The sequence below is a fragment of the Engystomops pustulosus genome, chromosome 6 (assembly GCF_040894005.1).
Source record: "Engystomops pustulosus chromosome 6, aEngPut4.maternal, whole genome shotgun sequence".
Classification (NCBI taxonomy): domain Eukaryota; kingdom Metazoa; phylum Chordata; class Amphibia; order Anura; family Leptodactylidae; genus Engystomops; species Engystomops pustulosus.
The window spans coordinates 99468500-99480727 of NC_092416.1; the positions used below are offsets into that span (position 1 = coordinate 99468500).

At 41.4% G+C, this 12228-nt stretch overlaps 1 protein-coding gene across 1 annotated transcript in view; it reads left to right on the forward strand.

The window, feature by feature from the left end:
- Positions 1-290: 290 nt before the first annotated feature.
- Positions 291-12228, forward strand: part of CACNG7 (calcium voltage-gated channel auxiliary subunit gamma 7) — a 170358-nt gene continuing 158420 nt past the window's right edge. Inside the window, exon 1 of the mRNA XM_072110474.1 lies at positions 291-984. The gene's annotated coding sequence lies outside the window, so the exon portion shown is untranslated. The remainder of the gene's footprint in view (positions 985-12228) is intronic.

Consider the following 12228-nt stretch of genomic DNA (forward strand, 5'->3'; position numbering starts at 1 on the left):
TGTGCCTGGGTTGCACATTCAGTATAATACATACAGTACATTTGCTGACAACCATTCTCTGCCCTGTTTACTCACCACAAGTGCAATTTCTGCTGTGGAGCAGAACGTTAGGGAGACCAGAGATGAGCAGTCCCCAGTCAGTGCAGCTTTCACTGCAGTCCTCATGGGTGGCAGGTGTGACCAGTAAACCTCAATGCAGTGGCATAGAGTAGTGAAGGGGAAAACTCAGCTGTCTCTTTAAGAGAGCTCCCTCTGACATCACATTGATGAAGAAAAAAGGGAGGAGGGAGAGGAGAATTGTGAATTCTTGTCCACTCATAGAAGAGAGTGCTCCTGAAAAGCTATGTAGAGGAAAGACAATGGGGACCTAGGATAGACCAAGGATTCTCACTGATCTTTTCAGAAGCTATGAATGCTGCTCCTAGCACTGCAGTATCCATCTTTAGCCTTGATCGTCACTGAAGCTGCTGACAAGATCCAGGGTCTCCATTTCCTGATGATTAAGATGAACATGAAATGATTTTCCTTTTTCATTAATCCTTCCCATTCTTGTATTTGGTTGCATACAGAATGCTCTTGTTCCATACAGGTCCCCTTCAGTCTTCATTCTTGCACAAATGACTTTACCGTACCTAGGCTTGAGCAAGCTGCAATATTCAGTTCCCATCCCCTCCCCCCATCCGAGATACAGATCCATACCTACACTGATACATGTAGTTAGATGAAGCCTCTTCTCCACACGTATCTAAAGCGAGGATGACTCAGATCTAGAAAATTAGATACTTGAGACGGTACCTAGCTGCATTGGAGAGACTTTAAAGGAATCAAAGTCATCTGAAGATATTTTCCCAGAAAAGAAGAACCAATCTTGATTTGCATGTAAATCTAGGAATGTTATTTCAAGATTTGCCATGTTCTTGAAGCACTAACTATGCAGATGCTTAGAGAAGGCTGCAGCTCATAAATCCAAACCCAGTAGAGAAGGTGAGCATCATGTTTATGTCCTAGTTTTTAATAATATCCTTAACCTTTTTTCCTTTATAAAACAGTTAACTATTTCACACTATGCTAAAACCTTGACAATGACCCCTGAGAGCTAATATGATATCCTGCTTGACCTGTTTTCTGATTATTGCTTGACCTGTTATCTGTTGGCTTCTTATTTGACAGCTTTCTCTGCTGCATGCAAGTATGCACCTGCATAATATGGGGGGTTTTCTATGCCAGTATGCTGGGGATTTCTGGTTACCAGTGTGTGATGAGCTGTGTATGAACTAGCAGTGTATGTGCTGTTGTGTGGGGTGGAAGAAATGCTGCTTAGACCAACAGAATTATTGTGGGATGGATCCATGTATACTATGTAATTATCTGTAGAAATGTTTGCATTGGTTGTGTGGCTTTTTAGAATTGTTAGACAACATATTTTATCCCAGAAAAGCAATCTTGGTTATGATGTTGTCGGTAGCTCTTCTGGAGCCCAATTTATGAACCTTGATCCATTATGTACACTAAGCCATTGCTGTGACTTTTTAATTTACAGCCCTGCTTAAATCATCTAACTGCACAGTGCATTTGTCATACGACTAAGTTGCAATGTTTGAACTTGTAAACCTTTTTTACAAATAGTATATATATATATATATATATATATATATATACACACTCCATATATACATTGTTATGAATATATACTGTACTAATAAACATACATAACATTGCCTAATTAATGGAGACAATTGTTTCTGTGTAAAGTAAAATGGTGTAGCATATAAAATAATGGAACCTAGATATAGAAAGTATTATAGCCAATACAGTTTGAAAAGCAGTGATTCAATGATGAATGGGGGTTGCTATTTGCAGATATGCCCTACTAGTGGATTCATCTACGATAGGGAGGAGCACATATAAAAAAAGTATGAGAACCAGCAATGACACATAATTACTTCTTTATTGGTTAAGAATGAAAGGTGGAAGCCACTGATATGAATATATCTATATCTATCTATCTATCTATCTTACACCCCCCACCTTCCTTCTTACTCCACTTGTAACCAACTAAAGGGGGCATGAAATTAATGGGGAAACTTACTGCATGAAATAACTTTGAACCTAAGTATCTATATTAGTTTTGATACTTCAAGAGTCAGGAGAAAGAAGTGGAAAGGAAGGTACTGCAGTAACATTTAAAAAAAAGCTGATTCAGTTCCTCTTTGGATACCAGGCTTTTGGCTAGAAGGTATGTGTAATATGCAGGTAGAGGATGGGGCTGTACTGCAGAGGATTATATCAGTTAGTGAAGTATTTGCTTTTTGATGGGTTAGTAAAGAACTGTGCTGTATAGTAATCAGGACAAAGGGTTTCTCTGTCATCATATCCTAAAACTGCTGCTTCCCAGGACTGCATAGGGAAATGGGATAGCATCACTGCATCTTTCATAGGGCACATTCTTAATGGGTTTTGTCTATGGCTATGGAAAGCAAATGTCCATATACTGATTGTATTGGATAATCTAATAATATGTATAAGGGTCACCATTTCTCAATCATTTATCATTTCTCAATTATTATTTCTTGTGAAAAATGCATATATGTATAAAATGAGAAACCAGTTTGATATGTTCTTCATCTTTTGGTGAGTTTGTTTTCTCATGTTCTGAATACTGATGTCATGCACTGATGTAATTCTCTCTATTTCACCATATATCTTTATACCATCATTTGGCAGGATATGTGTTTTGTAGCAAAAACACATGAACACTTGGATCCTCTGGCAAGAATTAACATGCAGTTGTGCTTTAATGGCTCACAGAATTCATATAATAAGAATACAGATACAGGAAAAAAAAGTTGATATTTTAATATGTAGTAAAGAGTTTTGTTCTCTTTCAACAAATTGATATGTACATACATACACACACATACATATATATACATATATATATATATATATATATATATATATATATATATATATATACATTGCCTCTCTCTATTATTAAAGGCATTCAGACCTATAATATTCTAAATAGATCCATGTAATGCTTTGCATTGTGGGGTAAGCTGAGGACAGATAGGGAAACCACTGCAATGAAGGACATAGATGATTATATAGGTGGTTATACGTAGGTGGTTACTATTTTTAGCACGTGGTAGAATGCCATATTTTGAATTAAAGGAATTATATTTAGCTGGGAGGGTGCTTTAACAATTTAAAAACTGCTTATAATCAGCTCATTTCTATGGTTCTATGGTTCTATGTTCTATGGTCAGGACAGCACTGTTGGCCTCTGTAAGCAGAAACCCTGCAATGATAGCCGACACCGGAAGTAGAGAGAGAGGTAAGTATATGCTATTTATTTATGTTTATATATGCTGTTTATTTAGCCTTATATAAAACGTTTTATAAACCTGGACAACCTCTTTAAATTTTAGAGGCAAAAAACTATATTAAACCATTAGAAATTTATTAGACAAATTATACACAATTGAATGGGTTGTCCAGGATTTAGAAAATAAATTGTAGAATCTAAAATAGGTGGAACATAAAAATTCATTACTCAGTAGCAGTGTTGAGTGAACCCTAACTGCAGAGTTCGTGTCTGGGTCCCCCAGTCCTGATAGTTTGAGACCAGGTCTAGCTCAACTACCCCTCCCTCGATGTTAACTCTTTACATGCTGTTGGCAGAGTAACTGAACCTGGATCCGAACAGGATTTTTTGATTCAATTTAAACAGGTCCGCTGATCACTACTCAGCAATTTATTTTTATGAGTAATATGATACAAAACATCTTGTATACCTGCTTATCACACTTAACCCTTTGCAATTTTGTGAACAGATTTTTTATTTAAAATTGTTCACTATAGTTTGGTTATGAAATGGGTTTGTATAACTGATGAAGATGTCTTTATCAGATTACTTTATGGCACTAAAATTTGCAAGCAAAACTTAAAATCTTACTTATTATTTATTTTTTATTTATTTTTGACTTATTATTTATTTTTACTTATTTATCTTATGTATCATATCTATTAGTACTCATGGTGGTTAAAGAAAACCAGTGATACTTCCCCTCTTCTCCCCCCCCCCCCATCCTTCTCCTTTTCTACCCACTTTTCCCCTTAGGTACAGTGAAGGTGTATTATACAAGAAAGTTAAAATAAATAATGACAATAAAATAATGTTGAATAATAAAAAATAAAAAAAAGTTGGTTTTTCTACACAACTGACCTCAGCATGCATCATACCCTCGCCAAGCTTGTAAAAAAAGTACAATGGCATATGTAAAACTGCTTCTATTAGACAGATTGAGAATGAGGAGAGGGATGCAACTTCATCTGGACTTAAAGAACACCACATAGTATGAATAGTATCTAATTTCATTCATGATTTAGTGCAATGACTGGATGCATGAGGATGAGGCTGTTCCCAGACTCAAAAGTAGTTAAAGGAAATTTACCATCAAAATCAAGCATGATAAACCAGGGGTAAGTACTCATAGATCCAGGCATGTTATACATAGCTACCTCTCTTCGAACTAAAATCAACTGGTAGTGTCCCACTCAAAAGGTCGGCTCCAGGTTTCACTAGGCACCTGGACGACAGTGAAACCCTTTGCAAAAAATTCACATGGGGGCATTAAAAATTCAGAAACTAAAACAGTCCACTGTTCCCTAAAATAGAAAAAAAATAAACGAAAAGCTCATTGCCGCTGGTTCTCCCTAAAATACGATTCGGTGCTGCAGGTTAAATTGTATTAAGGTACAACAGTAATGCATAAAACAAGTAAAAATGTGTATTAACTGAGCTCCTTGCAATTGGAGGTTACAACAGTGTCCAAGCAATAAAAATTGCAAATACATGAAGTTCTCTCCTTATTCGCTCTGAAATGGAACGGGCTCCTTTTGTGCTTTCGACCCTGTAGAGCCCCGGTCAGTGGCTACTTCCGGGTACTGGCAAAAAAAGTTTTGTATAGTGGTGCTCCCTAAAATAGTTTATCATACAAAACATCTCATTCATATTTTATATAAAGCCCCATTCACACCGTATGGATTAATTAGATATAGACCCCATGAACCCAATGGATTCCTTATGTACAGCCTTATGTGGGCCACCCAGCAGCTCTGGGCCCTGGCACTTGCCAGGGTATACCTGGCCCAACATAATCAAAGTGATGTTCAGGGCAGAAAACACTGCATACTGGCAGTGATGGGGAGATTCAACAGTTTTATGGCAGAGAAGGCACTTAAATTTCCCCATCGCCGCAAGCCATAATAAATCTCCCCATTGTTGTGTTCATGAGCACTTATACTGATCTAGATTCATCAAAGTGTCTCATGGTAGATGTAAATGTAGTTAAAATGGCTGTGGATCCTAGAGCAGCTTTAGACCACATTCACTCGGAGCGGATCCTGGGCATGGCACATGGCCCTGAGGAAAGGGGAGGGGGACTGAGCGCTACTCACCCCTCCCTTCTTCACTAAAAGCCAAGTGGTCGCAAATCAGGCAAATGATAGGACGTATCCTATATTTTATTTTGTGTGCCACATTTGGGGCAGCAATTTTTCCAACACTTTTTAAAACTGTTCACCTAAAGGGGCGCGGTAGCGTGTGTTTGTGCCACATTTATGTGGCTTATTTGTGTGCGTTTGTGCATTTGTGTCACATTTATTACCAGTTGCCACAATTCTGTTGCAGCAGCATGAAGCAAAGTTCAATTATGTTGCAACAGCATGAAGCAATGTGCACCAAGAAAAAATAGGTGCAACTGTCTGCATATCCTGAAAACTGACCAGCTCAAGAGCATGCAACACCATTAAATAATATGGCGCAACTTGCATGTGAATGGGGCCTCAGGGCTCTTTCACACTGGTGTTGTTCTTCACATCCGTGGCTCAGTGATTTCCACGGATGTTTCACAAAGCCATTGTTTTCAATGCATGTTTTCACATTGGCCTATTTTTTCACTTAGCGTTGTCTGTGGAACACATTTGGAAACCTATGTCCTATTTTTTTTTTTTTACAGATGAGGCTGATGAAACCAGGTGTTATGTTTTCAAAGCAATGTAAAACCATGAGTTTTTTTGCGGACAAAGAGACAACACAGAAACATCATGGAGACCCAACGGAGACAAACCACAATGGATGCTCAGCACAAACCTCAATGTGAAACTATCCATAACCATCCTAATTGGTCTCAGTTTATGGAAGGATTCACATTGGAATGTATATTGTGTATCCATTGCGCTTCCTTTGCGATTTGTTTCTGTCTTGCTTCAGTTTTTTTGTCTGTATTATGTACTTGATGCTTCTGTTTTTCAGGTTTTTCCAAAAAAAACCTGAAAGCTTTAACATTTTATAGAAAACATAAAATCTGGTTTCCTAGCCTAATCAGTGAAAAAAATTGATCTGTCATTAGTTTTTTTTTGAGGACCCATAGACTTCTATTTCCTTCTGTGATCTGCAGACTGCTTGGCTCCTGGACATCACCTGTAGAGCTCCTACCTCTCCCACTGATGTCAGATCACCAGGATGTGAGCTCTATGAAGGAGCAGGAAGGAGGAGCTGTACATGAGCACAAAGGTGGGGGTCAAAAACTGAGAAGTCTGCAGCACAAGTCACATGTTCTTTTTTTTGAAATGTATCTAAACCAAAGCCAACCCCTGGAACTACACAGGGGATTCTGTCAGGGTGCAATGCAAGTTATAACACGCAATTATATTGCAATGCAAATGCTTAGAGAACGCAGAAAGGTATATGTGCAATGCAGGTGTGTTGGGCTTCTGCAACCTGTCTTTAGTGAAAATGGGGTTCTCTTAAACTTTTATTCACAAATAATTATGCAGTACATACAGCTTCATCCTCTTTACCATTTTTGTACTGATAGGGTTTTTTGATAACTTTTTATTGGATGTTATGTGGGACCAAATAGGTAAAAATTGTAATTTCTGGTTTGTTTTTAAAGTGTTTTTACAGCGTTTTGTGCGGGTATGGAGGAAATTTGCTTACCGAAATTTCCATTTCTTTTAGTCCGCGAGGCAGCACACAAATGGGGATTTATCCCCTAGGTCAGTGGTGGCGAACCTATGGCACTGGTCCAGAGGTGGCACTCGGAGCCCTTTCTGTGGGCACTCAGGCCTTCACCAGAGAGGACTCCAGGTATCTTTCTGCAGTCCCAGACAGCCCAGGACTTGCTGCACTGCTATTTTAAAGTAACAGTGCTACTTGGGACCACTGGAGGAGTGGGAATGTGTGGACAGATCTGGGTTATCATTGTAGCTCTTGCTCCGGCCCTAACAATTCTTCCTGTTTATGGGAAACTACAATGATCATCCAAATTTCTATTTTCTGCTTTATTGGTGTCCTCAGGTGCTGGTATCAATGAAAGCTGTGACAGAGAAGGGAGTATAAATCACTAATAAAATTTCTGTGTTGGCACTTTGCGATAAATAAGTGGGTCTTGGTTGTAGTTTGGGCACACGGTCTCTAAAAGGTTCGCCATCACTGCCCTAGGTACAACTCAGAACAGAACAGGTAAACAAGCAGTAATAGACAATTAAACAATTAGTGTCTTGGCTGACTCCACCTATATGAGGTGCAGCCAGATATATCCTTTGTGAGTAGGCGCCCTGGACCTCCAATCAGCGCCGGACAGGATTTGTCATGTGACGTCACATGTCTTCATGCAGGAAGAAGATAGGATGGCCCGCTGCCTGGACACACAGGTGGAGCCAGGTGTGGCAGGCGTAGGGACGGGCAGCCCTCTCAGCATTGCGGCTGCAGCAGCAATGGTCAATAGGGCCAGGCCCGCCTAGGTACACGGCGTGCATAATTTATGATTCGCCCATGGGTCCTCGGCTGGCCATTAGCATCACTGCTACGGTTGGTACGGCGATAGTAACGCCACTGATAGCGAGTATTCTGGATATCAGAAATATGACTAAGGATATCAAGTGTCAACAACTGAAGATTTGCCTCTGCTTAGTGCAGGGTATTGCATACTCTTGTAAGTTGGAGACTTCAGGAACCTTTTTATAGTAAATGACTTATGTAGGCAGCAGCACATTGTGATAGCTGCAAACGAGATAGATGCGTTAGAATAATAACATAGAAGTATTGTAACGCTGATATGATTGGCTCACAGCCCCCGATGAATAGAGGACAATATCTTCTTGAGTGTTCCATGACTTATGATCCTCATCATCTCCTACATGGGACCCCAGTCTCAGAAAGACGTATCCCTCTGGCTAATGTGCGAGGATGAAGAATCCAGAATTTTCTTGCCATAAATTATTGGGACTGGTTCCTTCACTTCAGATAAGGGCTTTGCTCATTGCACTACATCTATGGTAACAGACATTTGGCCAGTGCTCTTGTCACTCACTAACTTTTGTTAGCTGAAGTCAGAGGAAATATTTCCAAAAATACATTTCTAGACTTTCATTACTCTTCTTCAAATTTGAAGTTGAAGATTCAGAAGTTCCATGGAAATAACCAGTCCTCCAGGTATGGAACCTTTAAGGACATGACTGGCAATGCAGTGGGCAGGAGTCTGAAGCACTATCCCGACGTTCTCCCGATGTGGAGGCAGGATGGGAATATGAAGATCTGATAGGACAGTTGATGCCGTGCAGTGATACCTCTGAGGCAGAGATTTACAACTAGCAGATTGCTGGTCAGGATCTGTCAGGTGGGAAGGTTACAGAGTCTATACTTGATGTATTGTAGAAGACACCAGGCGTCTGATAAAGACTTTGCCAATCTGAAGAGAAGGACCTCCGTTTTCTTCTTGTTGATATTTCACCAGGCCAGATGCACTAACTCCCACTGTTTTGAGTTAAGTGGCTTTTTACCTACTCATGGAAGGTGTTGCCTGTGTCTCAACCGACCCTGTGTACCAAGTCGATGTGATGGAATTACAACTCATCCTGCTCTTCCTGGATTTTTGAGTCTTTAGATCTTGAAAATTCAAATAATCCTTTTGGTGGAGCATCCTTATTCCAGAGCTTTGTCCATACAGCTCTTCTTGCCACAACCAAAGCAACCAGGACTTCAGAGGAATCCTTAATGCATCAGACCTGCTATTGTGACAGGTCACATGGCCAGTGGTGGCACAGAGTAGGATTTCATCCCTTGGTCACTGGACCTCTAATGCCGTTATCAGGTGTGGTCCATCCACGCTGAAAATATATAGACAGGACTGGGTGAGTAGGGAATATGTCATCATCAGTGACTGGAAAGTAGAATCATCCTTTCCCTGTTGTTTCTCTTCAGGATCTTTAGTGGATTCCACTGGTGGTTACATTCTCCTTCCTCAGAAGGAAGATCTGGTCTGGGTCATCAGATTTAATCTCTGAGATTTAATATTCCTATAAACTAGAATCTGCAATAGAGAATGATGTCTGGAGATCTAGAAGAAAAGGAGATGATTCATGATGAGAAGGCTTGGGCCTGGGATCTGTGTGGATCTCTGGATCTGTATCCTGGGGTAACACAGGAGAATAGATGTAGAGATTCTTGTATCAGTCTGCTCTATCATTATTACAGTATGTCACTATGTGTACAGATCATAGATACCTGCACATTTCACCAGACAGAGGATGTGGGTACAGTGTATAACACACAGGCCATGCTCATTACTTACCGGAGGCCGAGTACATGCTCATCACATACCAGAGGATCATTACATACTGGAGGTCTAGTCCAGAGAAAATGGTTAGTGAATCCATTGTAAAGATCACAGATTATACACATGAAATACCGGTAAGATAATTCTAAGTCAAGCAGAGCTCACAGACTGCATATAAACCCTGGAGTCAGGGCGCAGAAGTGACTAGAAGTGCAATAAAGTTCTATGCATTTAGCAAAGTAGACGTTATACCTGAGCATTCAGCAAGGATACATAGGAGACATTAGACCTGAGCACTCCGCAGGTAGGCATTATACCGATTATACATAGGAGACCTGAGCATTCAGCAGGTAGACATTATACCAATGCATTTAGCAGGGATACATAGGAGACCTGAGTATTCAGCAGGTAGACATTATACCAATGCATTTAGCAGGGATACATAGGAGACCTGAGCATTCAGCAGGTGGACATTATACCATTGCATTCAGCAGCAATACATAGGAGACCTGAGCCTTCAGAAGGTAGACATTATGCCATTGCATTCAGCAGCAATACATAGGAGACCTGAGCATTCAGCAGCAATACATAGGAGACCTGAGCATTCCTCTTACCTTGTCTTGCAGAGGGCAGAGGTTATCTGGCAGCTGAGACCTGCTGTGAGGTTGCATGATATGACTGCAACAGGTGAATGCAAATTGAATACAGAGCAATGGCTGACACATGCGCACAAGAAACACAGAATGTCCAGGACAGGACAATCTATATCCCAGGAGCTGGCAGTCTATATCCCAGGAGCTGACATGTAATGCTCCCTGTACTGCAAGTGATAGCAGGACATGCAGAAATCTCTGTACAACATGTGGTAACCGTGTAAATACTGTACAATATGCAGAGATCTCCAGCAGGAGAAAACAGGAGGATGAGAGACCAGCGGCTGTTTTTTTTTGTATGCAGCCTGGAAATACTCACTGATACAATGTGCTGCCTCCATTCAGATGAACAAATGGTTAATACCAGGAGCAGCGCTGGGCTGCGGCCTATGCAGGAGGCGACCTAAGCATCCGATGGTGAGGCACGCAGGGATAATGAACCACAAGGCCCAGCAGGTAGGAGATACTAGCAGTGATCTCATGTGTCAGTGATGTGTGGTAGATACTCAACACAATCTGTATTATTACCCCTGTAAGGGCAGGATAGCTGTACAGGCTCTTACCTGGGCTGCGGCCTATGCAGGAGGCGATCTAAGCGTCCCATGGTGAGGCACGCAGGGTGATGAACCACAAGGCCCAGCAGGGAGGAGATGCAGGAGCGATCTCATGTGTCAGTGATGTGTGGTAGATACTCAACACAATCTGTATTATTACTCCTGTAAGGGCAGGATAGCTGTACAGGCTCTTACCTGGGCTGCGGCCTATGCAGGAGAGGATCCACGCGTCTGCTGGTGAGGCACGCAGGGTGATGAACCACAAGGCCCAGCAGGTGGGAGATGCAGGAGCGATCTCATGTGCCGGGTACATGGTGGCCGATGTACACCACTCAGCTATAACCCCTGTAAAGACAGGATAGCTGTACAGGCTCCTCCAGGCCAGGGACCAGCAGTGGTGTGGTATACAGCCTGGGCTGCGGCCTATGCAGGAGGGGATCCAGGCGTCTGCTGGTGAGGCACACAGGGTGATGAACCACAAGGCCCAGCAGGTAGGAGATGCAGGAGCGATCTCATGTGCCTGGTACATGGTGGCTGATACACACCACAGCCTCAGCTATTGCCCCTGTAAAGACAGGATAGCTGTATAGGCTCCTCCGGGACAAGGGACCGCATGCAAGCGTATACAGCCCGGGCCGGTCCATCCAAGTGTTCTGTGTAAAGACACAGAGGACCGAGAAAACTTATTATCTAGAAAGTTGTTGGGTTTTTTTTGTTTTTTTTTTCTTTCTGTGTAGACACACACGACCTGAACTCTTCTGTCATACCTAAGAGAAAAAGAAATACAAGGGTTATGTGTGTGCTCCGGCCTCATATAGGTGGAGTCAGCCAACACACTAATTGTTTAATTGTCTACTACTGCTAGTAGTATAAATATATATAGGATAAATCCCATATGTGTGCTGCCGAACGGACGAAAAAGAAAATAATGATTTCTTTTAATTGTACTGGTCATTATGGATGTGGCGATACTACATATGTGGCGTTTTTATTGTGATTTTCACTTTATTTTATTGTGTATGTAAGTTTAATGTGTAACGGGGCTTTGGCTTTTGTAATACACTGGAATACTGATCTATTGTAATTAGCACGTTCTGCCTATGCTGATGCATAGGTTGTTACACTGCTTATAAGGTTCTGTATGTTACAAGACCTTATAGGCATATACTATGGACAGCCCTGGGGTCTTAGCTCAGATCCCTGTGTTGCCATAGCAATGATCAGAACCCACCGAAAACGCTGGGGGGGGGGGGGGCTGATCGAGCAGGGAATATCCCTGTGGCCAGTTAAATTCCTCAGTTGTGCTAACCAATTAAAGGGTTAAAGGGTGTTACATGGGGATATCAGCGGTAGATAACCACTGACATGACGCGATTCCCGATGCTGCCTCAGCTC